This window comes from Ranitomeya imitator, chromosome 1 (genome assembly GCF_032444005.1).
Source record: "Ranitomeya imitator isolate aRanImi1 chromosome 1, aRanImi1.pri, whole genome shotgun sequence".
Lineage (NCBI taxonomy): Eukaryota > Metazoa > Chordata > Amphibia > Anura > Dendrobatidae > Ranitomeya > Ranitomeya imitator.
This window is the reverse complement of record NC_091282.1, coordinates 985,601,751-985,628,194: the sequence shown is the minus strand read 5'-3', so window position 1 is coordinate 985,628,194 and position 26,444 is coordinate 985,601,751. Positions and strand designations below refer to the sequence as shown.

General features: G+C 43.2%; 1 protein-coding gene across 1 annotated transcript in view; it reads right to left on the bottom strand.

The window, feature by feature from the left end:
* Positions 1–26,444, bottom strand: part of AFG2A (AFG2 AAA ATPase homolog A) — a 725,380-nt gene that overhangs the window by 104,157 nt on the left and 594,779 nt on the right. The window lies entirely within an intron of this gene.

Below are 26,444 nucleotides of genomic sequence, written 5' to 3'. Positions count from 1 at the left end.
CATGATAAATTAATAAAGCTGGACACATTATTTCAAAATTAAGTCCAGCAACTTTGATCTAACCATCAGCATAATAGATTGTAATTTTGCTCTCGCTACATATAGGCCATGTCTTACCACATTGCCTCCTACAATTTAAACCAATTGTGGATTCTATGTAGTTGGTTATGAAACTACTGCCATATAGCTGATCAGTGCCAGGTAACACTAGGTAAAGCGTCACAAATTTGACAAAGATGTACAGAACGTATTCATTCCCAACTATTTCAAGAGTATTTTAAAGCACCACTCCAACATTTCTTTTTATTTCAGCGCTGGAGTGGTGCTACTAATGTGAGTTCCTTAATAGTGATGATGAGCGAATATACTCGTTACTCGAAATTTCCCGATCACGCTCGGGGGTCCTCCGAGTATTTTTTAGTGCTCGGAAATTTAGTTTTACTTGCCGCAGCTGAATGATTTACATCTGTTAGCCAGCATAAGTACATGTGGGGATTCCCTAGGAACCAGGCAACCCCCACATGTACTTATGCTGGCTAATAGATGTAAATCATTCAGCTGCGGCAAAAAAACCAAAAAAATCCAAGCACTAAAAAAATACTCGGAGGACCCCCGAGCGTGCTCGGGAAATCTCGAGTAACGAGTATATTCGCTCATCACTATTTCTTAACTCTAACATTATACATAGTAGACTCTGTCTTCAGCTCTTACCAGCGCCGCTCTGATCCTTCACCACCATCTTGTGACTGCAAGTTCTGAGGCTGGTTTCACACTTGCGTTTTAAAACGCATGCGTTAAAAAAAACGCATGGTGAAAAAACGCATGTAAACGCGTGCAAACGCTGCGTTTTTTTAGACACATGCGTTTTTGCATGTGGTGAAAAATACGCGGCGTTTTGACGCGTTTTTTCATGCGTTTGCGTTTTTTAAACGCATGATGGGAAGTGTGTGACAGCTGCCAATCATCAAAATCAAGTAAAAAACCCACTATAAACAGAAATAGCTAGGGTTAGGGGTAGGGATCCTAACCCTAAAGGGATCCTAACCCTAACCCTAGGGATCCTAACCCTACCCCTAAAGGGATCCTAACCCTAACCCTTAGGGTTAGGGGTAGGGTTAGGATCCCTATGGTTAGGGTTAGGGGTAGGGTTAGGATCCCTTTAGGGTTAGAATCCCTTTATCACCTTTATGGTGGGGGGTGGCATATCAGTGTGTTTTCTGTTTTTTTTTCTATAAAAACGCATGCGTTTTTAACGCAACCAAACGCATGTGCTTAAAAACGCATGCGTTTACATAGACAGCAATAGGTTTTTTTGCCGCAAAAAAACGCCGCTAAAAATTAATACACGTTGCATTTCTGCAACACAACGCATGCATAGAAAAGACGCATGCGGCTGCAAAAAGGGGCAAAACGCATGCAAAAAAACGCATGCGTTTTAATGTTAAATATAGGAAAAAAAACGCATGCTTTTTTTGAGCAAAACACAGCGGCAAAAAACGCCAATGTGAAACCAGCCTGACTGACCATAATCCAGAGGTAATGGTCACAAGCTCTCAGTGTAAGTATATGAGGGCCTCGTTCTGGCCTTTTTCTGGCTCTCATAGACTTACATTGAGAAGTGACTTCCAGATCACGCAGCAAACACTGGAGCGATCCGGCAGGTCACAATCTGCAGAAGACTGACCAGAGCGGCGCCGATAACAGATGAAAATGGTGGCTGACACCACTCCAGCATTAAAATAATAATAAAAATAACTTGAGTGCTGCTTTAATACTATATATCACTTTAACATTAAAATGTTAAGTGGATGACACGCCCTCAATTATTTATTTTTTTAAATGGTCAGGATGGCCAAATAAGCAATATTATTCTTGCTGATTCTTCACCTATGCACTGACGTTTTCCTTGACACGTGATTATTCAGCCAATCACTTGCCGCAGTAGTACCCCACTTCAGCCAGTGACTGGCACCAGGCAGTAAATACTAGTGGGGACCCAGTAAGTGTTGGGATGGAAGTAGCGATGGATTTGGGAGAATCAGTTGTTTTGGGTGGTGCTTTCATACCATTGTGACTTTTCTAAAAAAAAAAAAATGTATTTACTGGACAAGCTTTTGAATAATTTTCTCCAGGATTAGAAGAAAGATGTGTTATGTCATATCTGTCTATTGCCTGAGCCACATATTGCAGTTCACTGCGCATTCCCACACAAAAGAATGGTGCTGAGAAGCAATATCAGACATAACCATGCTCAGAGTTGACACTGCTTTCTAACCAAGGGCATGATATTTAAATAAGCCAGTAGAGTTCCAAGTCAATGGGGGAAAAACACTAAAAAATACATTTTAAAAATTATATATTGCCCATGTGTTTGACTCAGTAAAATACCCCAGCAATCAGACTTTGGATAAATGCCAAGTGAGATGGTGAGCTATGAGGAGCACTAGATCACTGGATATGCATTCTATGATCTCTTACGTTCTATGATCTCTCTGATCATGCATTCTATGATCTCTCTGACCTCATAAGTATATAAGGGGACAATACAAATATCTCGCTGAGGATCTGTTTATACCAAGGAAGGTGACGGGCACAAGGGGGCATTCTTTGCGTCTGGAGGAGAGAAGGTTTTTCCACCAACATAGAAGAGGATTCTTTACTGTTAGGGCAGTGAGAATCTGGAATTGCTTGCCTGAGGAGGTGGTGATGGCGAACTCAGTCGAGGGGTTCAAGAGAGGCCTGGATGTCTTCCTGGAGCAGAACAATATTGTATCATACAATTATTAGGTTCTGTAGAAGGACGTAGATCTGGGGATTTATTATGATGGAATATAGGCTGAACTGGATGGACAAATGTCTTTTTTCGGCCTTACTAACTATGTTACTATGTTACTATGTTACAGCTGCTCTCATGGAAATGATGAGTTATCGTTGGACATTCCAATTCGAGCCATTGGGATTACACCATTATGGTCTATAGCAGTGTTTATCAACTCCAGTCCTCAAGACCCCACAACAGGTCATATTTTCAGGATTTCCTTAGTATTGCACAGGTGATAATTTCATCACCTGCTCAAGCATTAATTCCATCCCTATGCAATACTAAGGAAATCCTGAAAACATGACCTGTTGTGGGGTCTTGAGGACTGGAGCTGAGAAACACTGGTCTATAGCATACACAGGCTGTACTAGTCATACACAAATGGTCAGAATGCACAAAATACATTTATGGGGATCTAACGCTAAGAAATTATCCAGCAAACTTTATCCAAAATATCCAGCAAACTCAATACTACCAAAGAAGAGACCATTTCAGATTGTCCAAAGACCACTCTCTTACGGAGACCCTGGGTCTGTTGCCTGCTCTCCTGTTGAATATCACAGGCTGATGTAATAAACTATAAGCTGGCGGCTCTTCACAAATTTGTCAGATCATGTAGGATATTTACTACTAAGCTTAATTCTGAAGTATGCGTTGATGCGTGACCCTGAACAAGCAAATCAGATTCACTTTTTGGAAGTAAAAAAGCTACAGTTGTGTTCCAGGTGCCCCCATGGGTAGTATAAGTTCCCATCAATCAAAAATATTGCATGCTTGCCTTGGGCTGGTGGCCAATAAGAGTTTCCCACCTTCATCATGTCAGTGAAAGTCATGCAGAAAAATGGAAGGAAAGAGCCTTCCTTCCTGTAACGCACCAATAAAGCTAACACCCTTCCTGATGAGTCTTTATAAAGGCTGTTGTGCTGGAAACTATTGCCTTTGACCTTTTATAACTCTTTTTAACTGTGCAATAAATAACATGAATGCACCAAGCAACTAAAGATGTTTGTCCTTGCTCCTGACTCTTTCCATCACTCGTTTGCATTGGCCAAGACTGAAATCAGAGCATCCTCGGAGTGTTCTCATTACCAGGGACACCTACATATTTCTGCTCTGCTAAAATTCGGAATATGTTCTGACAGGTCTGAGAGGCTGCTGTCTCGGGTTTCAGTAAGATTCACTCTGCTGGTATTAATACAAACAGTTTGCACTCCCTTTCACAGAGGGCCCTTCATATGCAGGCTGAAGTCAGCCATCCGCCTTTGAACTGATTTTCTACGTCGTAAAACATAGCAAAACTTTTCTGGGTTCTTTTGTCAGGCTCATCTAACAGATTTTCTTCTCAGAGGTGAATGAAGATGCCCTTGGGGGTTGCTGGCATGCAAATATATATCCTTTCTCTGTTTCTGACATCACATATGTAATATTGTTGAACATAAAGAACAAAGGCGTCTTAGACTAAAAGATGGTATTCAAGCAGGTAAAAGCCATTCTTGTGTACTTAGCTCAGCAGAAGTGACCTCATCACTTACTCATTCTGTACTCTATGTACCCTTACTTAAACATGGCACCGATTCTGGAAGTGAGCACCTCTGACATGCCAACCTCCAAAAATTGTTTTCTTCCTTCATTTCCATCAGTCCACATTTTGCAAACACAAAGTTCCAGCACATACACAATAACAGTTTATTATAAACAGTGTAAACTACAGGATTAACAATTCTGCATAGATTAGTCACATGGTCCAGTTATATAATGTTATTAGATTAGGATACACTGGAATTGGGTCCCACTCTTCAGGTCTGCACAATGCGATGGGTCCTACAATGGTGAGATCATGTTCACGTAACCTAAGACAATTCCTTTAAAAACATAAAAAACCTAATTCCTAAAGAAGAAAATCGGGGCAATATCATTATAACTTTTTGATGAAAATTCTCCATGATAATTTCTATTTTTGTATGTCCAAGAGCAATGTTTAGTTTTGCAGCGTATCCTTGTTTAATTTTATTGTCTTGAACAACAACAGCTCATGGACTGGCGTGAGAACGCCAGACCCTTTATTCATAGTTCTTTACAACCCCTTAAAGAATAAATTTACACCTCAACCTTACCTTACACCTCACCTTTACACCTTACGCTTCAACTAGAGTTACTAGACTTATCAATACGGTGTATCCTGTTGCTACTCCATCAACAAATTAGTAAACTCTCTAAAGACGGTTTCACACATCTTTTAAACACTGATAGTGCTCCTATTGCAATACCCAGCCCATTCACAGGCTCTCCTGAGAAAAAGTCCTTATATATGCCTATCATGCAGTCAACTAGGGTCAGAAAACCAGGTGGTGAAGCCGATTATTGTGATCCGAGCACAGTCCATGCTTTATAGCCATGTGAGACCTTTCTATAGTGACATAAAGCACAAAAGCAATAGTAGCAGATGCGGGTGTGTTGCACTGTTGGTCGGTATGAATTAAGAAATATTCATGGAGTCTGAGGTATTGCAAAATAATTGCAGTTATAACCTCAACATGTTTCAATGTATCCAAAACTACTTCATCAAGAGAAACCACAGAAAGTTACTTTGTCTGATTTCTCTTGATGAAGTAGTTTTGGATACTTCGAAACAATGTGAGATTAAAACCGCAACTATTTTACAATACCTTGGACTCCTTGGATATTTCTTAATTCATACCGAATGGCAGTGCAGCACACAAGCATCTCCTACTATTGATTTCTAAGTTAGACCCTTCAACCTGCGGAGAAGCAGCAGCCACATTTACAGTATTGTTCTTTCTCACAATACCAGGAGGGCACTGCCGCATCAACAAACAACGCTATTACATGGATAACGCCCTATTGCGCATGTTTGTCTCCCCAATCTCTTCTCAAGAAGCAAAATACGGCATAAAGTATTAACAAAAAAGTTGCAATACAGATAATCAGCCAAACCTTGCTTATTCTACGTATTGCATCACTGAAAAATCCAGACCGTGTGTTTTATTCTACAATGTAATCTCAAATATAAATTTTGATTGCATGGCTAAGAAAAATTGCAAGTAATTCAAAATTTTGTAAAATCACCCTTAAAACACATAAAATATTTTCCCTAAGTAGAAGAATAACCACAACACTTACTTTATGCCAATACAATTCAACAAAACTACTTGTGGCTTTATGTTACACTGATAGAAACTAATTCTTTGACGAGATTGAACCCTAGGGCTTCACTAGTCAAAAGCATCTGCCATTTGTTAGTTTGTGAGAGTGATGTTTAGCCACAATGGAAACCAAGTCTTTGCCAAGTGGTTGAGCACTAACAAGCCTCTATTGGCCAGATGTAGACAGAAGATTGTGTTAAGTAAAAGGGAAATCCCCCAGCTATCTGCTGGGCTCTCACACATCTGTCTATTACATTAACCCTATCCCCTTGTGCATAGCTACAGTAATCCATTTTGAGTGTCCGATGAATTTAAATATCCCACAGATGGTTTTTGAAAAGTTGATAATATCATCACGGAGGCCTCTCTTTCCTGGATTGTTTTCCAGGGAATAGGCTCCACGTATAATGAGATTGTCTACATATTTCCCACTTTTAAATATCTCACTGAATACAAATGGACAAAACATAACACATACGACTCTTTACACACTGCGTTAAAGCCCTACATTTAGTGTTTATGCTTGGAAAAGCTTTGGATGTACAGTATTTGGTAAATGCCTCCATAGGGCCTATTTACCGGATACAGGCCACAGGTGTCCTTTTGACATCTATGAAGGTGGTACACGTTAGTATTTTTCCTCTTCAACTGTATTGAAAAGCGTAACAGACTGTTCTTTCCCATACAGATGATTAGCGAGAAAAAACTATTTTATACAGTAAACTTTTTGTTACAATGGACCCTATGGGCCAGAGCTTTTTCGCCAAAGGTATACATTGGGAAGTTTTTCCTACGTGCGCAGCCAACAAAAGGCTCAGATCCAATTACGGTAATTTCTCATTCCATCATACATTTACATACTGCCATTGAAGGGTACATTTTACGTATTAATCACTACATCTATAACATCACCCAACACCCTTAAATATTCTTTACGGAATCATCAGCAGCACAAGATAAAAGTAGTAATAGAAAATATGATCCTGTCCTTACAAGGGTTGTCCCTGATTATCATATTAAGGACTTATCCAGTAGGACAGGTTATCAATGTCAGCACTATGAGTGTTTGGCACCCCAAGCAATCAGTGGTTGTCTGCGTCAGCATCGGCCAGATGTAAACAATCCATGAAAATGGATCAGCACAGCTCTGTACATGGCCTTGTGGCCACACCTGGGTACTGCACCTTATCACCTACAAACAATGTACAGTTCCAGGTTACAGACTTTCTCCAATGTAATATTGATAACCTAATCTAAAGATGGGTCATCAATATGTTAGTCCCAGAATGCCCATTTAACTAAGTATGTAAGTAGTAAAACAATTATTATATTAACATTTTCCGTTTTCTCAGATAATTACCATCAGTCCCAATTAGTGATGAGCAAGTGTGCCTGTTACTCAGGTTTTCCGAGCATGCTCGGGTGTACTCCAAGTATCTTGGGCGTGCTTGTATATTATGTTTGAATCCCTGCAGCTGCATAATTTGCGGCTTCTAGACAGCCTGAATACATGTGGGAATTCCCTAACAAACAGGTAATCCCTGCATGTATTCAGGTTGTCTAGCAGCAGCAAATCATGCAGCTGTGGGACACAAACAATCTACGAGCATGCTCGGAAATCTGGAGTAACGAGCACACTCGCTCCTCACTAGCCCCAGTAGATTGCCACTGTTATTATAGCCATGTATCTATCACACATACATCAAGGAACGTGAAGAAGAAAGACTTTGTGACTTGGAATAAATAGAAAAGCGCACAAAAACTTCACAATATTGCCCAAACATTCACTTAATATGAATATTTCATTTTTCACAAGAGATTTTCTTGTAATAGCTAATGCACAATTAAATAATGAGAATAAACTACCCCAATATACAGAAAGATGGACATCAGGATAAAATGCAGAGCTATAAGCTGGTTCTAATTAGTTGAACATCACAATTCACGGAGAATTTGGTGTTTTCTGCTTCCAAGACCTCTCTACATCCAGACCCCGCAGTTCTAATCCCCTAGAAAGCATGATTGTGTTCAGCTCGCTGTCCTTCCTGGGGCCTCTTTTCTAGGGAAAACAAATACCGTCTGCATATTGTCTTCATAAAGCAAGTTCTCAGCTTATGCAGGTAACGGAGATAAATTACCAAAATTGCTCTTGGAACATGATTGCATCTGATTTCAGTCTATCCTCACATACTCCAGAGACTTAATGTTCCTAAAAAAACACAATACTGGCCCCATTTGGGATTCAATGTTGAAATATTGAATGTCTTACTAATGCACTGAGTATTACTATACGCTAATATAGCCTGTTCTAAGAAATGTCCTCAGCATTTTTCTTGGATTCTTCTTATCAGTGTCTGCCAAGCAAAAATGCATTGCTCTTGATGTGTGCATCAGACAAATTGTAGTCTTCATACTTCAGAGGGGTTGTTATGGTGAGATGGCGTTAAAACTGGAGCTTCCGATGGTAATTACTCATTAGACAATGCTTCAAACTTGGTTAAGAGGCCAACATAATCACTAGCTGGTCTACAGATAACCCGGTGGAATTAATTACAAATATTTTGTCCAGTTAAGACAACCCCATTTCCTAAAAGTATCACTATTAGTCACCTGTGAAACCCACAGCAATCATATTATTGGTGGAAGCTACCACTGCAAACATTTAATAGGTGAATGTACGTTATACTGTCAAGTCCTTGATGTTAGAAGCAAGGCTGAAGAGATCCCTAAGGAATCGCCTATATGATGATCATGTGCCCCCCAACACTTGCTCACATTGAGGGAGAGTAGCCTGTAAGAGGAAACCGCTCCATTCCTCATGTGTGCTAATATTAGTAAATGGCACTAGTGGGCAGATTAAGCAAGCAGTTTATGGCAGATTTCTAGGTAAAAGCCCTGAAATGTCACCAAAGTTTTGCGCAATCATTAGTTGCGCAAAAAAAGTGCAGCCTTCTGTGCTTTTTTGCTACAGTCCAGGGCCAGCTCCACCAACCTTTTGAAATGTGGGTGAAGCCTGGTTGGGAAGGGGCATGGCCAAGCCCGCCCTACAAATTCATCATAATTTAAACTGCAAAGGTGAAGTAAATTACGACAAAAAAGTACACTAGTCTGTCACAGCTGAAAGATGCGCCAAATTCATTATTTACCAATTTGACACACCTCACTTCAGCGCAAACTTCATCAGGACAGACAGTCTTGATGAATCGGGGCCTAAGCCTACAAGATAGTCGCCTTTTCAATGTGTAGCCGCCCAAAACACAATCCAGAAACAACGAACTGGAACTGCTTGAGCCCTAGGTCCATGCAGAGGCTTGTAAGGAAAGCCAGTGTGCCTCATCTGCCTTCTGAAAGTAAAACAGAATCTTGGAATGCTTCCTCTTAGGAGGCATCTTGATTTCTGCAAGAACTTGTAGCTAAGGTTATTTCAGGTCTGAAACTGACTTCAGCACCTACATTTGCATTACAAGTGGTGATCGAAACTGAGCTCATCTCTTAAAACTCCATCAGGCTACAGATTCCTGCCAGATCCAACTTGCTTTTAATATGTCATATTTACCTTTTTTTTTCAACTTTCTTTGCAAAGTGTCTATGTCTCAAGAATGCATGGGCTTCAATGGGGTCATGAGTACTCCCATCATTTAGAATGCTGTATATTGCAATACATACACATCAGCATAAGTTCTTCGGTTTTCAGTGTACCCTAGGTAAGGCTGGTCACAGCTCTTCCATAATATTTCAAATCATTCTTTTGTAATCTTTTTTTGCATTCCCGACTTGCTATGGCAAACAAGTCTCTAATAGTCAACGTCAATGTTATTGCATTACGGTAGATCACGGTACCGGTGTGGCGTTATACTGTGCAGCACATATGTAAGAGGTTTCTCTTTTTTTTTCTTTTTCCAACGCTCAGCAAAGTAAGGCTATCCATCACTTAACAGAGATACTTCCTGTTTTCAAGCAGTTGGGAAGGCATGACTTCCAACCCAAATACTTGACTTGGCAGGCTCCACATGTGTTGATAGATGCTTTTCTAACCACTTCATTCCACCTGATTTTTTTTCATACAATTTCAGAGATAGGGCAGATGTTTGCAGGAGGGACCAAAGAGGGGAGTAGAGTGAAGATCTGGAGACTTGAATGAAAATGCCACTGCGGCAACAGATGGATGACAGAGCTTATGGTATTTCGGACAGATGTTATTTGATAACCTCAATATGACATTACAGAAAAAAAAAAATTGGTTCTCATCCAACAATATCTGCCTCTTTTTGGAGAGAAAACTCTACGGGCTGTAACAATATCTGTGTTGCGCTGCTGTATTCTTTCTGCATTTCTTGTCCATCATATTAGCACCGGCTGATTAGATTACCAGTGAGGGATCATACAGGCACAATATATAAGTAAGCCACTAAAATCACATATTATTGTTGTATAATGACAAGAACATTCTGAAAAGACTGGGTAGTCTCAGTTTTAAATAATATCTTTTTCATTTTTTTTAAATTTTGTAGCTTTTAAAGACTTTAATGATCGAGAGATTCCACTAGCCATGGGCTGAAACGGTAAAAATCTGCTACATGAAGGAGTTGCCCACTTTTGTTGCAAAGGACTGCTAATGATAAGAACATGCCAGGAAACCGGTCTAAAATACTTTTAGGGTATGTGCACACGTCAGGATTTCTTGCAGAAATTTCCTGACAAAAACCGGACATTTCTGCCAGAAATCCGCATGTGTTTTTTCGCGCTTTTTTTTGCGTTTTTTCCCAATGCATTAAATAGCAGGAAAAATGCGAAAATCGCGCACAATTAATGAACATGCTGCTTTTTTTTACCACAATGCGTTTTTTTCGCGGGAAAAAAACGCATCATGTGCACAAAAATTGCAGAATGCATTCTAAATGATAGGATGCATATGTCTGCGTTTTTAATGCGTTTTTATCACGAAAAAAAAACGCAAAAAAAACTGAATGTGTGCACATACCCTTAAACAAAAATGTTGCGACTTTTAGCATGTTCATGCCATTTTCAAGCAGCTCTGCCAAAATAGGCGGTGCGGGGGAGAAGGAAGAGGTGTGGCTACGCCCGCCTATCACATTTATGGAAAGTGGCGGCATCTCTTACTCCAGTCTCTGATTGGAGGAACGTTACTGGAAAGGCGCATGGAGGCACACTGCATGGATAAGATGCCCTGTATTCAATAGGTGGCATGAGCCTTTGAGTGAATTCGGCACATCCTATTCCTGCACTCTCCTCATTAAGACTTGTGTACGAAATGCCTTAATGTATCATCTCCATACTGAGCCAAAGCAACATTTTTGTGTGTTTGCTTTTATCGAAATAATATATTTTTAGGTGAATACTAAACCCGTCACGTCTCTGGATTATTATGTCACCGAGCCCCCTTCCTTCTGAGCTCTCTCTCTATTCTACCTCCATTAGTTACAGTATAGCTGTCAAGGAACAGTAGGGGACTTTCCTGTGTTATGAAGGCAATTCAGAGTCCAAGAACTTACCAGAAGCCATGCTTAAAAGTATCCAGGCCAAGACAAGATATCAATAGATTAGGCAGAGAACAAGGTTGTATAACATCGCAAAACACAGCTAGAAATTTATGGATGTTTTGAAATAAGTTTTGATTTTTGGAAAATCCCACCTGATTGCATTAGACAGGTCTATGAAGCAAAGGACTGCACTGCTAAACTAGTTTATGTATGTGATCCCACCTCTATATCTGAAAGATTCTCTAATTGAGATAATTCATAAGGAACCTACAGTGAAGACATTATGATGGGATGGTAATAGCAACCCTCAGATTCTAGGTGTATTATTACAGGAAATCACTGTTACTTAAGGATAACTTTTTCAAAGGTTCTTCTGCACAATTTCTAGAATGAGGTTTTGAATCGTTTGGTGTTATCACAAAATTGCAAATATTTGTCTAAATAAGGGAACAGTCAGACCAGTTTTCTATGTATGAGGATTTTTTTACGGATAGAACTCGTAACCAGTATAGTATATCAGGCCGTTCACATGTTCTTGTATTTTTTTGCAGACCACGTGGTCTGCGCCAAATTTTGGAGACATGTCAGGTTTTGATCCAAGTCACAGATGGAATCCTGTAGGACTGCAAAAAAAAAAACTTGGATGCCATACGTGTGCTGTCCAATTTTCATGCTTTTTTTTCATAAGAGAAGCTTTAGAAAACTTCTCAAAAACAAACTAAAAAAAACGAAACAGATGGTGAAAACTGACCAACACTGACAAAAATTTGATCTAAAATACTGCTGAAAATTCGCCATTTTTTCTTTGCACTCAAGAAAACTCACGGACGTCTAAATGAGCCCTTAAATTATTTGTTGGAAGCGACAATCGAATTACAACTGCCAATACTCTAAGGAAGCAGAATTGTATCTACTTGTAAGGGATCGCTCACACCAGTGTGTAACACGGCCGAGTGCTGTCCCATGTTTTATGCTAGTCCAGCATGAGAAAACAATCGAATAGCACCCACCCATTCAATTCTATGCATGCGAGGGAAATATTGGACTGCAGTCGGATGTCATCCAAGTGCAGTCCAATGTACGCACGGAGAAACAATGGAGACGATGGAGAAACTAAGTTCTCCATCTTCTCTCCACCTGTGATACGATTCTCTCATGCGAGAGAATCACAGCACAGTAAGATTAACATAATCACCCGATTTTCTTGCAACAGAGAACTGACGGCCATGTGGCCCTGGCCTAATGCTTATTATACTGAATTAGCTCTTTATTCAACCAAGAGAATATTAAAATAAATCAATATATATATATATATATATATATATCTATATATATATATATATATATATATATATATATATCTCACATCACTAAAAGGAAATCTGTCACCAGTTTTTTGCTCTGCAATGTGAGAGAAGCATGATGCAGAGGCTGAGAGCCTGATTCCAGCAATGAATCGTTTAGTCGACTTGGTTTTGCTCTTTCGGTATTTTATCAGCAGGAGATTATCACTGCAGGACTAGATGTCTCATGCCTTCTGATCCAACCACACCCTTAGGAAGGATTATATGCTTTCTGTCAATATACAACTTACACAGCAAGCTGTAGTGCGGACAGGATTATACACAGCTCAACAAATTAGTGATACTGTGATACTATTCCAACTGCTGCACCCAATAAACTAAACCATACATCGCTGGAATCAGGGTCTCTGTCCCAACATCATGCTGATGTTAGATTTTATAGCAAATACCTGCTGACAGATTTCCTTAAAGTCATGACTGTCCTTTTAATAACGAAGCACCCTTTTCAAAGACTAGGAGATGTAGGAACAAGTGGGACATAAATGTGGTCCAGATGTAGCTGGGCTAATAGAAGGCTGTGTTAGGGAAGCCGTGGGCAATGTATCTGCATACGTGGGTATAAGGGTCAGTTGCTGTGGGTCATTTCTACTTTAATTTGCATAAATCTACACATTTATTCGCGACTGTCCTCTTTAAGCTTAGCATGACAAGAGAAGAACAGTATAAAGGACGACGTGCAGAATGTTTGAAAGCACCAAATGCTAAAGTCTATTTTCGTGCAATAGCAGTGGGCTTCTAACTTAATCAAGATATTATTTTTGTCTTTGTTTTTATTAAGGAAATTCTCACTTTCATGTTAACAATGAAGGAAGAGCTGTAGGGAATAAGAATAAACATGCTTATGTAATGCCTTAGACAGGGCTGCCAAGAGCCAGGCAGTGTATAGGAGGAGGGCAAGCTGGAGCAAGTCCCTGGAACCAGACCATCGAGTTGAGGAGATCCTTTTCATCACCTCCTTCCTTTCAGTGCTGAAAAAATCTTAAGGAACAGCCAGATGCAGTTACCAAGGAAGCCCCTTGATTGCGAAATACAGGTAGCGGTGCCAAAAAAAAAAGCAAAACAGGCTCAGGCTTTCAGAGAAGAATGTATGGAGAGCGCGGCATGGAAAAAAAGTCGATTATTAATGGGGAAGGGGGGGGACCTTAACCCCTCTGTGACCTTGGACGTACTATCCCGTCGAGGTGCCCTGGGCCTATCTGACCCTTGACGGGATAGTACGTCCTGCCCTTTAATGCGATACCGCGACTTAAGTCGCGGTGATCGCATTAAAATTCCGACGCCATCTCACCTGGGGGGAGATGGCCTCGGCATCCAGGGCATTGTCGCCGCCCACCCGCCCTCTCGATCGCTGTGATTGGCTGTTCAATTCTGAACAGCCAATCACAGCCATTCTCATTGTTTCAGCCAATCGGAGCGGCTGAAACAATGAGGTCACAGGCTAGGATCGAGTACCGATGTACTCGATCCTAGGTCCGGTGCCTGGCAACGCCAGGCACCGGCAAGAACAGCCCGGATTGGCGCGATCGCCGATCGCATCGATCGCGCCAATCGCAGGGCACCGCGCGGTATTACCGCGCTGTGCCCTGCCGGAACCTGCGTGGATCGGTGCTCTAATAGCACCGATCCTAGGATAGGACACAGTGCAGGCCCAGCAGGGCCTGCAGGAGCCGATTGGCGCGATCGATGTCATCGTCGATCGCGCCAATCACAGGGCGCAGCGGCGATCACTCTGTGACCGCTCTGTGCCCTGCAGGTGACCTGGCTGTGACCTGCCTAGGATGGCGCGAACAGATCCGATCCTAGGCAGGTCACAGCCAGGTCACCAGGAAAGCTCTGATTGGTGGGATCGATGTTATGGTCGATCCCACCAATGACAGGTCACAGCAGCAGCATGACCGCTCTGTGACCTGTCTGTGTCACCTGCCTGACCTGTGTATGACCGCTCTGCAGGGTCCTCATTCTAGCTGAGGATTCCTACAGAGCGGTCATACTGCTGGATCTCCCTGCTGGATTTTGTGCCTGGATCTCCCTGCCGTGCTGGGTATTGTGGTGCCACAGCAGCCTGTAGCACCACAATCCCTGCTAAAGAAAGAAGACAACTAAACGTAAGTTTTATCCCTGATCCCTGCCCAATCCCCGTTCATCCACCCCAATCCCCGTTCATCCACCCCAATCCCCGTTCATCCACCCCAATCCCCCCTTCCCCCTCTTTTTACCCCCTCCACCCCCATTTGTGCCGCCTCCGTGCGCACATTTAGTAGCCGCCGAGCGTTGATTGGTGACGCAGTTCACCGATCAACGCTCGCGCTCGCTTTTTTTCCCTCGCCCCCGTTGCGCCAACTCCGTACACACATTCCGCAGCCGCCAAAGTTTGATAAGTGACGCAGTTCACTTATCAGAGTTTGTGCCTGCCGTTTTCCTTTTTTTTTTTTCACCCCCCTTTTGCGCCACCTGACTACAACCGTACGTTTTGATCACTGATCCCTGCCCAATCCCCACTTCCACCCCCATCTCCCTTCCCCCTCTTTTTACCCCCCTTTGCACCTCCTTCCGTGCGCCCATTTAACAGCCGCCGAACGTTGATTGGTGACGTAGTTCACCGATCAACGCTCGCGCTCGCTTTTTTCCCTCACCCCCGTTGCGCCAACTCCGTACACACATTCCGCAGCCGCCGAAGTTTGATAAGTGACGCAGTTCACTTATCAGAGTTTGTGCCTGCCGTTTTCCCTTTTTTTTTTTTTCACCCCCCTTTTGCGCCACCTGACTACAACCGTACGTTTTGATCACTGATCCCTGCCCAATCCCCACTTCCACCCCCATCTCCCTTCCCCCTCTTTTTACCCCCCTTTGCACCTCCTTCCGTGCGCCCATTTAACAGCCGCCGAACGTTGATTGGTGACGCAGTTCACCGATCAACGCTCGCGCTCGCTTTTTTTCCCTCACCCCCGTTGCGCCAACTCCGTACACACATTCCGCAGCCGCCAAAGTTTGATAAGTGACGCAGTTCACTTATCAGAGTTTGTGCCTGCCGTTTTCCTTTTTTTTTTTTCACCCCCCTTTTGCGCCACCTGACTACAACCGTACGTTTTGATCACTGATCCCTGCCCAATCCCCACTTCCACCCCCATCTCCCTTCCCCCTCTTTTTACCCCCCTTTGCACCTCCTTCCGTGCGCCCATTTAACAGCCGCCGAACGTTGATTGGTGACGTAGTTCACCGATCAACGCTCGCGCTCGCTTTTTTCCCTCACCCCCGTTGCGCCAACTCCGTACACACATTCCGCAGCCGCCGAAGTTTGATAAGTGACGCAGTTCACTTATCAGAGTTTGTGCCTGCCGTTTTCCCTTTTTTTTTTTTTCACCCCCCTTTTGCGCCACCTGACTACAACCGTACGTTTTGATCACTGATCCCTGCCCAATCCCCACTTCCACCCCCATCTCCCTTCCCCCTCTTTTTACCCCCCTTTGCACCTCCTTCCGTGCGCCCATTTAACAGCCGCCGAACGTTGATTGGTGACGCAGTTCACCGATCAACGCTCGCGCTCGCTTTTTTTCCCTCACCCCCGTTGCGCCAACTCCGTACACACATTCCGCAGCCGCCAAAGTTTGATAAGTGACGCAGTTCACTTATCAGAGTTTGTGCCTGCCGTTTTCCTTTTTTTTTTTTCACCCCCCTTTTGCGCCACCTGACTACAACCGTACGTTTTGATCACTGATCCCTGCCCAATCCCCACTTCCACCCCCATCTCCCTTCCCCCTCTTTTTACCCCCCTTTGCACCTCCTTCCGTGCGCCCATTTAACAGCCGCCGAGCGTTGATTGGTGACGCAGTTCACCGATCAACTCTCGCGCTCGCTTTTTTCCCTTCAGCCTTTTTGCGCAACCTCCGTACACACATCCCGCAGCCGCCAAACTTTGATAAGTGACGCAGTTCTCTTATCAGAGTTTGTGCCTGCCTTTTTTTTTTTTTTTTACAGGTTTTTCTTCTCCTTTTAGCATTTTCTTTTCAGATAAGTTTGCACAAATCACTATCCCCCCACACATACACATACAGTTATCAATAAAGTGCACCCAATCACCATATTCACACAAAAATGTCCCGCTCGTCCCAACAGCGCTATTCATTGGAGGAGGCATATGCTTTCCTTGCCTCCGACACTGATAGCGAGGGAGAGGATCCCACTTTTCTTCACTTTTCTGATTCTTCATCCTCTTCCTCCTCCTCCTCCTCTTCCTCCTCCTCCTCCTCTTCCTCCTCGGGTCCTGCGGAACCACCACGCAGACGCCCCAGGACAGAAGATGAGGCAGCCCCCACCACTCCTGAACCAGCGCTCCCCACTGCGGAACCCACATGGACCTCGCCCCCCGAAAATTACGAGCCACTGATTCCTGATTTTGTGGCAGAATCAGGAATCAAGTTTGACACCACGGGCCTCACAGAAACAGACTTTTTCAAAGTCTTTTTCTCTGAGGATTTTATTAACCTCATGGTGGAGCAAACTAATTTGTATGCTCGTCAATTTTTGGAGCAAAACCCCGGTACATCATTTTCCAACTGGTCTCCTGTAGACGCAGTTGAAATGATGCAGTTTTGGGGCCTGGTCCTCCACATGGGGATCGTGAAGAAGCCAGAAATGCGGCAATATTGGAGTGTAGATGTTTTATATAACACTCCAGTATTCCGAATGGCCATGGTTCGGAGACGTTTTGAGGCCATCCATAAATTCCTGCATTATTCCGATAATGCACAGTGTCCCGCACGAGATGACCCCAACTTTGACCGTCTGTTCAAAGTTCGGCCGGTCATCGAACACTTCAACAAAAAGTTTTCTGAAGTGTACGTGCCCAAAAGGGACATCTGCGTGGATGAGTCCTTGGTCCATTTTAAGGGGCGGCTCGGATTCCGTCAATACCTGCCCAACAAAAGGGCCAGGTACGGAATCAAACTCTACAAGCTGTGTGAGAGTGCCTCAGGGTACATCCACAGGTTTAGAGTGTATGAAGGGAAGGACAGCAGGATTGAACCCCCTGAGTGTCCTCCTGTCCTGGGAGTGAGTGGGAAGATCGTGTGGGATTTGGTGCACCCACTGCTGGATAAAGGTTATCACCTCTATACTGATAACTTTTATACCAGCATCCCACTCTACAAATCCCTCTCTGCGCGAGGTACCGCAGCCTGCGGTACTGTGCGCAAAAATCAGAGAGGCCTCCCAAAGACGCTACTTCGGCAGATGCTCAGAAAAGGTGAGAGCAAGGCCCAATGTAGCGACCACCTGCTGGTGGTCAAGTACAAGGACAAGAGGGATGTCCTTCTCTTGACCACCATACATGGTGATGGCAGAGCCCTCAGCACTGTACGGGGTACCTCTACACAGGTCTGCAAACCGGACTGTGTACTGGGCTACAACAAAAGCATGGGGGGGGTTGATCTCTCTGATCAACTCCTCCAACCATACAGTGCTTTGAGAAAGGCCAAGGTGTGGTACAAAAAGTTGGCCGTCCACATCGTACAAATGGCAATGCTCAACGCTTTCCTGCTGTTACGATGTGCACGCCACACCGATACGTCGTACCTTCAGTTCCAGGAGGTAGTGGTTAAGGCCCTGATATTTGGTACTCCGGAAGGAGAGGGCCCCAGTACTTCCGGAACTGAAGGTGCTCGTATCGTACCAGGCCAGCATTTTCCGGGGGTGGTCCCGCCAACCGGCAGAAAAGGTAAGCCGCAAAAAAGGTGCCGAGTGTGTTACAAAAGGGGAATACGCAAGGACACCATTTATCAATGCGACACCTGCCCCGAAAAACCTGGCCTGTGTATGAAGGATTGCTTCAGATTGTACCACACCTCCATGCACTACTAATTTACTTTACAAGAAAGCGTACATTAGTTCCAAAAAGGGGGCACATCTAGATAAGTTCCTTGGGGGGGGTCTAGGTTCCAAAATGATGTCACTTGTGGGTTTTTTTTACTGTTTAGGCACATCAGGGGCTCTGCAAACGGAACATGACGACCGCAGACAATTTCTGCATTCCAAAACGTCACAACTTCCCTTTCGAGCCCCAACGTGTGCCTAAACAGTTTTTTCCCACATATGGCGTACCAGCGTAATCAGGACAATTTGGACAACAACTTTTGATGTCCAATTTCTCCTGTTACCTTTGGGAAAATTAAAAATTGGGGACTAAAATATCATTTTTGTGGGAAAAAATAGGATTTTTTATTTTCACGCCTGGGCATTATAAACTTTAGTGAAGCACGTGGGGGTTCAAATTTCTCACCACACAACTAGATAAGTTCCTTAGGGGGTACAGTTTCCAAAATGGGGTCACTTGTGGGGGGTTTCTACTGTTTAGTCACATCAGGGGCTCTGCAAATGGAACATGATGCCAGCAGAACATTCCATCAAAGTCTGCATTCCAAAACGTCACTACTTCCCTTTCGAGCCCCAACGTGTGCCCAAACAGTAGTTCCTCCCCACATATGGGGTATCAGCGTACTCAGGACAAATTGGACAACAACTTTGGGGGTCCAATTTCTCCTGGTACCCTTGGGAAAATTAAAAATTGGGGACTAAAATATCATTTTTGTGGGAAAAAATAGGATTTTTTATTTTCACACCTGGGCATTATAAAGTTTAGTGAAGCACGTGGGGGTTCAAAATTCTCACCACACAACTAGATAAGTTCCTTAGGGGGTACAGTTTCCAAAATGGGGTCACTTGTGGGGGGTTTCTACTGTTTAGTCACATCAGGGGCTCTGCAAATGGAACATGATGCCAGCAGAACATTCCATCAAAGTCTGCATTCCAAAACGTCACTACTTCCCTTTCGAGCCCCAACGTGTGCCCAAACAGTAGTTCCTCCCCACATATGGGGTATCAGCGTACTCAGGACAAATTGGACAACAACTTTTGGGGTCCAATTTCTCCTGGTACCCTTGGGAAAATTAAAAATTGGGGACTAAAATATCATTTTTGTAGGAAAAAATAGGATTTTTTATTTTCACGCCTGGGCATTATATACTTTAGTGAAGCACGTGGGGGTTCAAAATTCTCACCACACAACTAGATAAGTTCCTTAGAGGGTCTAGTTTCCAAAATGGGGTCACTTGTGGGGGGTTTCCACTGTTTAGGCACATCATGGGCTCTCCAAACGCGACATGGCGTCCGATCTCAATTCCAGCCAAAGTTAGCTTGAAAAAGTCAAACGGCGCTCCTTTCCTTCTGAGCCCTGCCATGCGCCCAAACAGTGGTTCCCCCCAAATATGGGGTATCAGCGTACTCAGGACAAATTGGACAACAACTTTTGGGGTCCAATTTCTCCTTTTACCCTTGAGAAAATAAAAAATTGGGGACTAAACGATCATGTTTGTGGAAAAAAATAGGAATTTTTTTTTTCACGCCAGGGCGTTATAAACTTTCGTGAAGCACTTGGGGGATAAAAGTGCTCATGACACATCTAGATAAGTTCCTTAGGGGGTCTAGTTTCCAAAATGGGGTCACTTGTGGGGGGTTTCCACTGTTTAGGCACATCAGGGGGTCGCCAAACGCGACATGGCGTCCGATCTCAATTCCAGCCAAAGTTAGCTTGAAAAAGTCAAACGGCGCTCCTTTCCTTCTGAGCCCTGCCATGCGCCCAAACAGTGGTCCCCCCCCACATATGGGGTATCAGCGTACTCAGGACAAATTGGACAACAACTTTTGGGGTCCAATTTCTCCTTTTACCCTTGAGAAAATAAAAAATTGGGGACTAAACGATCATGTTTGTGGAAAAAAATAGGAATTTTTTTTTTCACGCCAGGGCGTTATAAACTTTCGTGAAGCACTTGGGGGATAAAAGTGCTCATGACACATCTAGATAAGTTCCTTAGGGGGTCTAGTTTCCAAAATGGGGTCACTTGTGGGGGGTTTCCACTGTTTAGGCACATCAGGGGGTCGCCAAACGCGACATGGCGTCCGATCTCAATTCCAGCCAAAGTTAGCTTGAAAAAGTCAAACGGCGCTCCTTTCCTTCTGAGCCCTGCCATGCGCCCAAACAGTGGTCCCCCCCACATATGGGGTATCAGCGTACTCAGGACAAATTGGACAACAACTTTTGGGGTCCAATTTCTCCTTTTACCCTTGAGAAAATAAAAAATTGGGGACTAAACGATCATGTTTGTGGAAAAAATAGGAATTTTTTTTTTCACGCCCGGGCGTTATAAACTTTCGTGAAGCACTTGGGGGATAAAAGTGCTCATGACACATCTAGATAAGTTCCTTAGGGGGTCTAGTTTCCAAAATGGGGTCATTTGTGGGGGGTTTCCACTGTTTAGGCACATAAGGGGGTCGCCAAACGCGACATGGCGTCCGATCTCAATTCCAGCCAAATTTAGCTTGAAAAAGTCAAACGGCGCTCCTTTCCTTCTGAGCCCTGCCATGCGCCCAAACAGTGGTCCCCCCCCACATATGGGGTATCAGCGTACTCAGGACAAATTGGACAACAACTTTTGGGGTCCAATTTCTCCTTTTACCCTTGAGAAAATAAAAAATTGGGGACTAAACGATCATGTTTGTGGAAAAAATAGGATTTTTTTTTTTCACGCCCGGGCGTTATAAACTTTCGTGAAGCACTTGGGGGATAAAAGTGCTCATGACACATCTAGATAAGTTCCTTAGGGGGTCTAGTTTCCAAAATGGGGTCATTTGTGGGGGGTTTCCACTGTTTAGGCACATCAGGGGGTCGCCAAACGCGACATGGCGTCCGATCTCAATTCCAGCCAAATTTAGCTTGAAAAAGTCAAACGGCGCTCCTTTCCTTCTGAGCCCTGCCATGCGCCCACACAGTGGTCCCCCCCCACATATGGGGTATCAGCGTACTCAGGACAAATTGGACAACAACTTTTGGGGTCCAATTTCTCCTTTTACCCTTGAGAAAATAAAAAATTGGGGACTAAACGATCATGTTTGTGGAAAAAATAGGAATTTTTTTTTTCACGCCCGGGCGTTATAAACTTTCGTGAAGCACTTGGGGGATAAAAGTGCTCATGACACATCTAGATAAGTTCCTTAGGGGGTCTAGTTTCCAAAATGGGGTCATTTGTGGGGGGTTTCCACTGTTTAGGCACATCAGGGGGTCGCCAAACGCGACATGGCGTCCGATCTCAATTCCAGCCAAATTTAGCTTGAAAAAGTCAAACGGCGCTCCTTTCCTTCTGAGCCCTGCCATGCGCCCAAACAGTGGTCCCCCCCCACATATGGGGTATCAGCGTACTCAGGACAAATTGGACAACAACTTTTGGGGTCCAATTTCTCCTTTTACCCTTGAGAAAATAAAAAATTGGGGACTAAACGATCATGTTTGTGGAAAAAATAGGATTTTTTTTTTTCACGCCCGGGCGTTATAAACTTTCGTGAAGCACTTGGGGGATAAAAGTGCTCATGACACATCTAGATAAGTTCCTTAGGGGGTCTAGTTTCCAAAATGGGGTCATTTGTGGGGGGTTTCCACTGTTTAGGCACATCAGGGGGTCGCCAAACGCGACATGGCGTCCGATCTCAATTCCAGCCAAATTTAGCTTGAAAAAGTCAAACGGCGCTCCTTTCCTTCTGAGCCCTGCCATGCGCCCACACAGTGGTCCCCCCCCACATATGGGGTATCAGCGTACTCAGGACAAATTGGACAACAACTTTTGGGGTCCAATTTCTCCTTTTACCCTTGAGAAAATAAAAAATTGGGGACTAAACGATCATGTTTGTGGAAAAAATAGGAATTTTTTTTTTCACGCCCGGGCGTTATAAACTTTCGTGAATAACTTGGGGGATAAAAGTGCTCATGACACATCTAGATAAGTTCCTTAGGGGGTCTAGTTTCCAAAATAGGGTCACTTGTGGGGGGTTTCCACTGTTTAGGCACATCAGGGGGTCGCCAAACGCGACATGGCGTCCGATCTCAATTCCAGCCAAATTTAGCTTGAAAAAGTCAAACGGCGCTCCTTTCCTTCTGAGCCCTGCCATGCGCCCAAAAAGTGGTTCCCCCTCACATGTGGGGTATCAGCGTACTCAGGATAAATTGGACAACAACTTTTGAGGTCCATTTTCTCTTTTTACCCTTGGGAAATTAAAAAGATTATTGCTGAAAGATCATTTTTGTGACTAAAAAGTAAAATGTTAATTTTTTCCTTCCATGTTGCTTCTGCTGCTGTGAATCACCTGAAGGGTTAATAAACTTCTTGAATGTGGTTTTGAGCACCTTGAGGGGTGCAGTTTTTAGAATGGTGTCGCTTTTGGGTATTTTCTGCCATATAGACCCTTCAAAATGACTTCAAATGTGAGGTGGTCCCTAAAAAAAATGGTTTTGTAAATTTGGTTGTAAAAATGAGAAATTGCTGGTCAAATTTTAACCCTTATAACTTCCTTGAAAAAAAAAAGTTTGTTTCAAAAATTGTGCTGATGTAAAGTAGACATGTGGGAAATGTTATTTATTAACTATATTGTGTCACATAACTCTCTGGTTTAACAGAATAAAAATTCAAAGTTGGAAAATTGTGAAATTTTCAAAATTTTCGCCAAATTTCCGTTTTTTTCACAAATAAACGCAAGTTATATCGAAGAAATTTTAGCACTATCATGAAGTACAATATGTTACAAGAAAACAATCTCAGAATCGCTAAGATCCGTTGAAGCGTTTCGGAGTTATAACCTCATAAAGGGACAGTGGTCAGAATTGTAAAAATTGGCCTGGTCATTAACGTGCAAACCACCCTTGGGGGTAAAGGGGTTAAGGGTATGTGCACACGATGCGGATTTTGCTGCAGATCCGCAGCAGTTTCCCATGAGTTTACAGTACAATGTAAACCTATGGGAAACAAAAAACGCTGTGCACATGCTGCAGAAAAAAACGCACGGAAACGCAGCGGTTTACATTCCGCAGCATGTCTATTCTTTCTGCGGATTCCGCAGCGGTTTTACAGCTGCTCCAATAGAAATCCGCAGTTGTAAAACCGCAGTGAAAACCACAGAAAAACCACGGTAAATCCGTGATAAATCCGCAGCGGTTTTCCACTGCGGATTAATCAAATCTGCTGAAGTCTGCTGCGGAAAAATCCGCAGTAGACCAGAATACGTGTGCACATAGCCTTACACCTTAAAGACATTTTTGGTTCTCTCCCTTAACGGCTTCTGCAGTGAATGCAAATTAGTTCTTTATAATCAGCAACTTGAGGAAACTGCAGTTGCATCTTTATGCGCTAGCGTCTCAGTAATACTAGGAATTTACATAGCGATAGTATTCGGGAAACCGGAGACATCCAGATAGGGCAAGGAGTACATTTGCCACATAGCTCTCATTCACATATTCACAACGTTTAGTTTTATGCAAAAATGAAGCTGAATATCTCATGTAATACAAGTATCCTACGTCTGGAGAGAAGGAAAACAAGCTAAAGTATATGAAATACAGCAGAACCTGGACACGTTTCTTGCAGAACTACTGTGGAGTGTAAAAGGGGACTTTGCGGACCTTGAACTTGTTTGTATAGAAAAACGTAAACACAAAGCGGAAATTTTGTTCCAACTCAGTCAGCATTCTAATTGTGAATCACTTTAGTGCTAAGGTTAGTAAATGGCATAAAAAAGGGAGAGCAGAGATACTGGTTACTGGTAATGTGTATCAAGGTGCTGTCAGGGTCCCAATGTCAGATCTGCATCCGAGTTCTGTAATACTGGGGTCTTTTCAGTTGGCAATTTCTTTTTCCCCAATTTAAAGGGTACCTGTTGGAAATAATTTCCCAAAGAAAGCTAAGGTCCTGCAATATAAGACTTTCCTCCTCCCGGGGTCTTTTGTTCCTGAATGTCACATTGTATTCATATGTAAATGAGGCTCACAAGTTCATTGGAAGACATAGAAATTCACTTGCAGTCTTCGGCTCCTCTTCATTTCTTGCCAGTGCCACCCACACTTCTTGATTGACAATGGAGACAGAGGAACTGCTGACCGACATCGCTGCTGCGCTTCACTGTCAATACCCAGGAACACTTGCATGCCTAATTTGCATTCGAGTAAAAGTCTAAATTTTTGCACACTGCAGCGCCAGATAGTGACGGACTAGGCATACTTGGAAATATGTCACCCTGCCATATCCTGCTTATATCAGGTTTCCTAGGGACATTCTTTTTCATAGGTTCAATTTAAGCACAAGTCTGAGTGCGTCTACTCTCTTACCATTTTCTCTTAAATTAAATAGCATTCAATGAGTCAACAAAATTTTGCAACTCAATGTTACAAAAAGCTCCTCGCTTTTACCTCATTTAGTCTGAACTAGCTGTATGGCTAGCTGGTTGTCCACTATTCATTTCTCACCTACTTCTTTTTATTCCCCTTGATGATTTTTTGTATGTGCAAGCAAATAAAAGTAGTCAGACAATGTCTCCCCATTTGCCTTTCTACACTTGGCATTGGCCTCTTTCCTGTTCAATTCACCTTTCCCAGCCAGCTATACACAGTGCCATGTAAAATTTTGGTCAAAATTACTGTTATTGTGAACAATTAAGCAAGTTGAAGACGAAATGATCTATGAAAAGCCTAAAGTTAAAGATAATACATTTCCTTTGTAGGCAAAAAAAAAAATACACATTATTTTCAACTTTTATATTTTAAAAAATATGAAAAATAAAAATGGGCCGATGTAAAGGTTTGAGCACCCTTGGAAATTTGTGTGTTCAGATAACTTTGACCAAGGTTTTAGACGGACCATAAATAGCCTTTTAGGGTTACGTGTTGTGAATTCTGTTGTCGAACTCCCTCCTGTGGTCGTGAATGGTACTTCGGCGAGTTCTGTCTATGGGCTCCCTCTGGTGGCTATGAGTGAAGCTGCTGCTTCTGAGGTTCCTTACACAGGTGACGTGGTTTATCCTTTGGTTGGCTGCTCTATTTAACTCCTCTCAGATCGTTACTCCATGCCAGCTGTCAATGTTTTTGCATTGGTTCAGTTCGCTCCTGGATCTCTCTGGTGACCTGCCTTCTCCTGCAGAAGCTAAGTTCCTGATAGTCATTATTTGTTCACTGTTTTCTTGTCCAGCTGGTTATCATGATTTTGTCTTGCTAGCTGGAAGCTCTGGGATGCAGAGTGGCCCCTCCGCACCGTGAGTCGGTGCGGAGGTCTTTTTTGTACACTCTGCGTGGTCTTTTGTAGGTTTTTGTGCTAATCGCAAAGTTACCTTTCCTATCCTCTGTCTATTTAGTAAGTCTGGCCTCCCTTTGCTGAAACCTGTTTCATTTCTGCGTTTGTGACTTTCATATTTACTCACAGTCAATATATGTGGGGGGCTTCCTTTACCTTTGGGGAATTTCTCTGAGGCAAGGTAAGCTTTATTTTCTTCTCTAGGGCTAGATAGCGCTTAGGCTGTGAAGAGGCGTCTAGGGAGAGTCAGGAACGCTCCACGGCTATTTCTAGTGTGTGTGATAGGATTAGGGATTGCGGTCAGCAGAGCTCCCACATTCCAGAGCTCGTCCTGTATGAGGTTTAACTATCAGGTCATTCCGGGTGCTCCTAACCACCAGGTCATAACAGTTACGGCTTGTTCACTGTCATCATTAGCAAAGGCTGTGTGGTGCAAATTT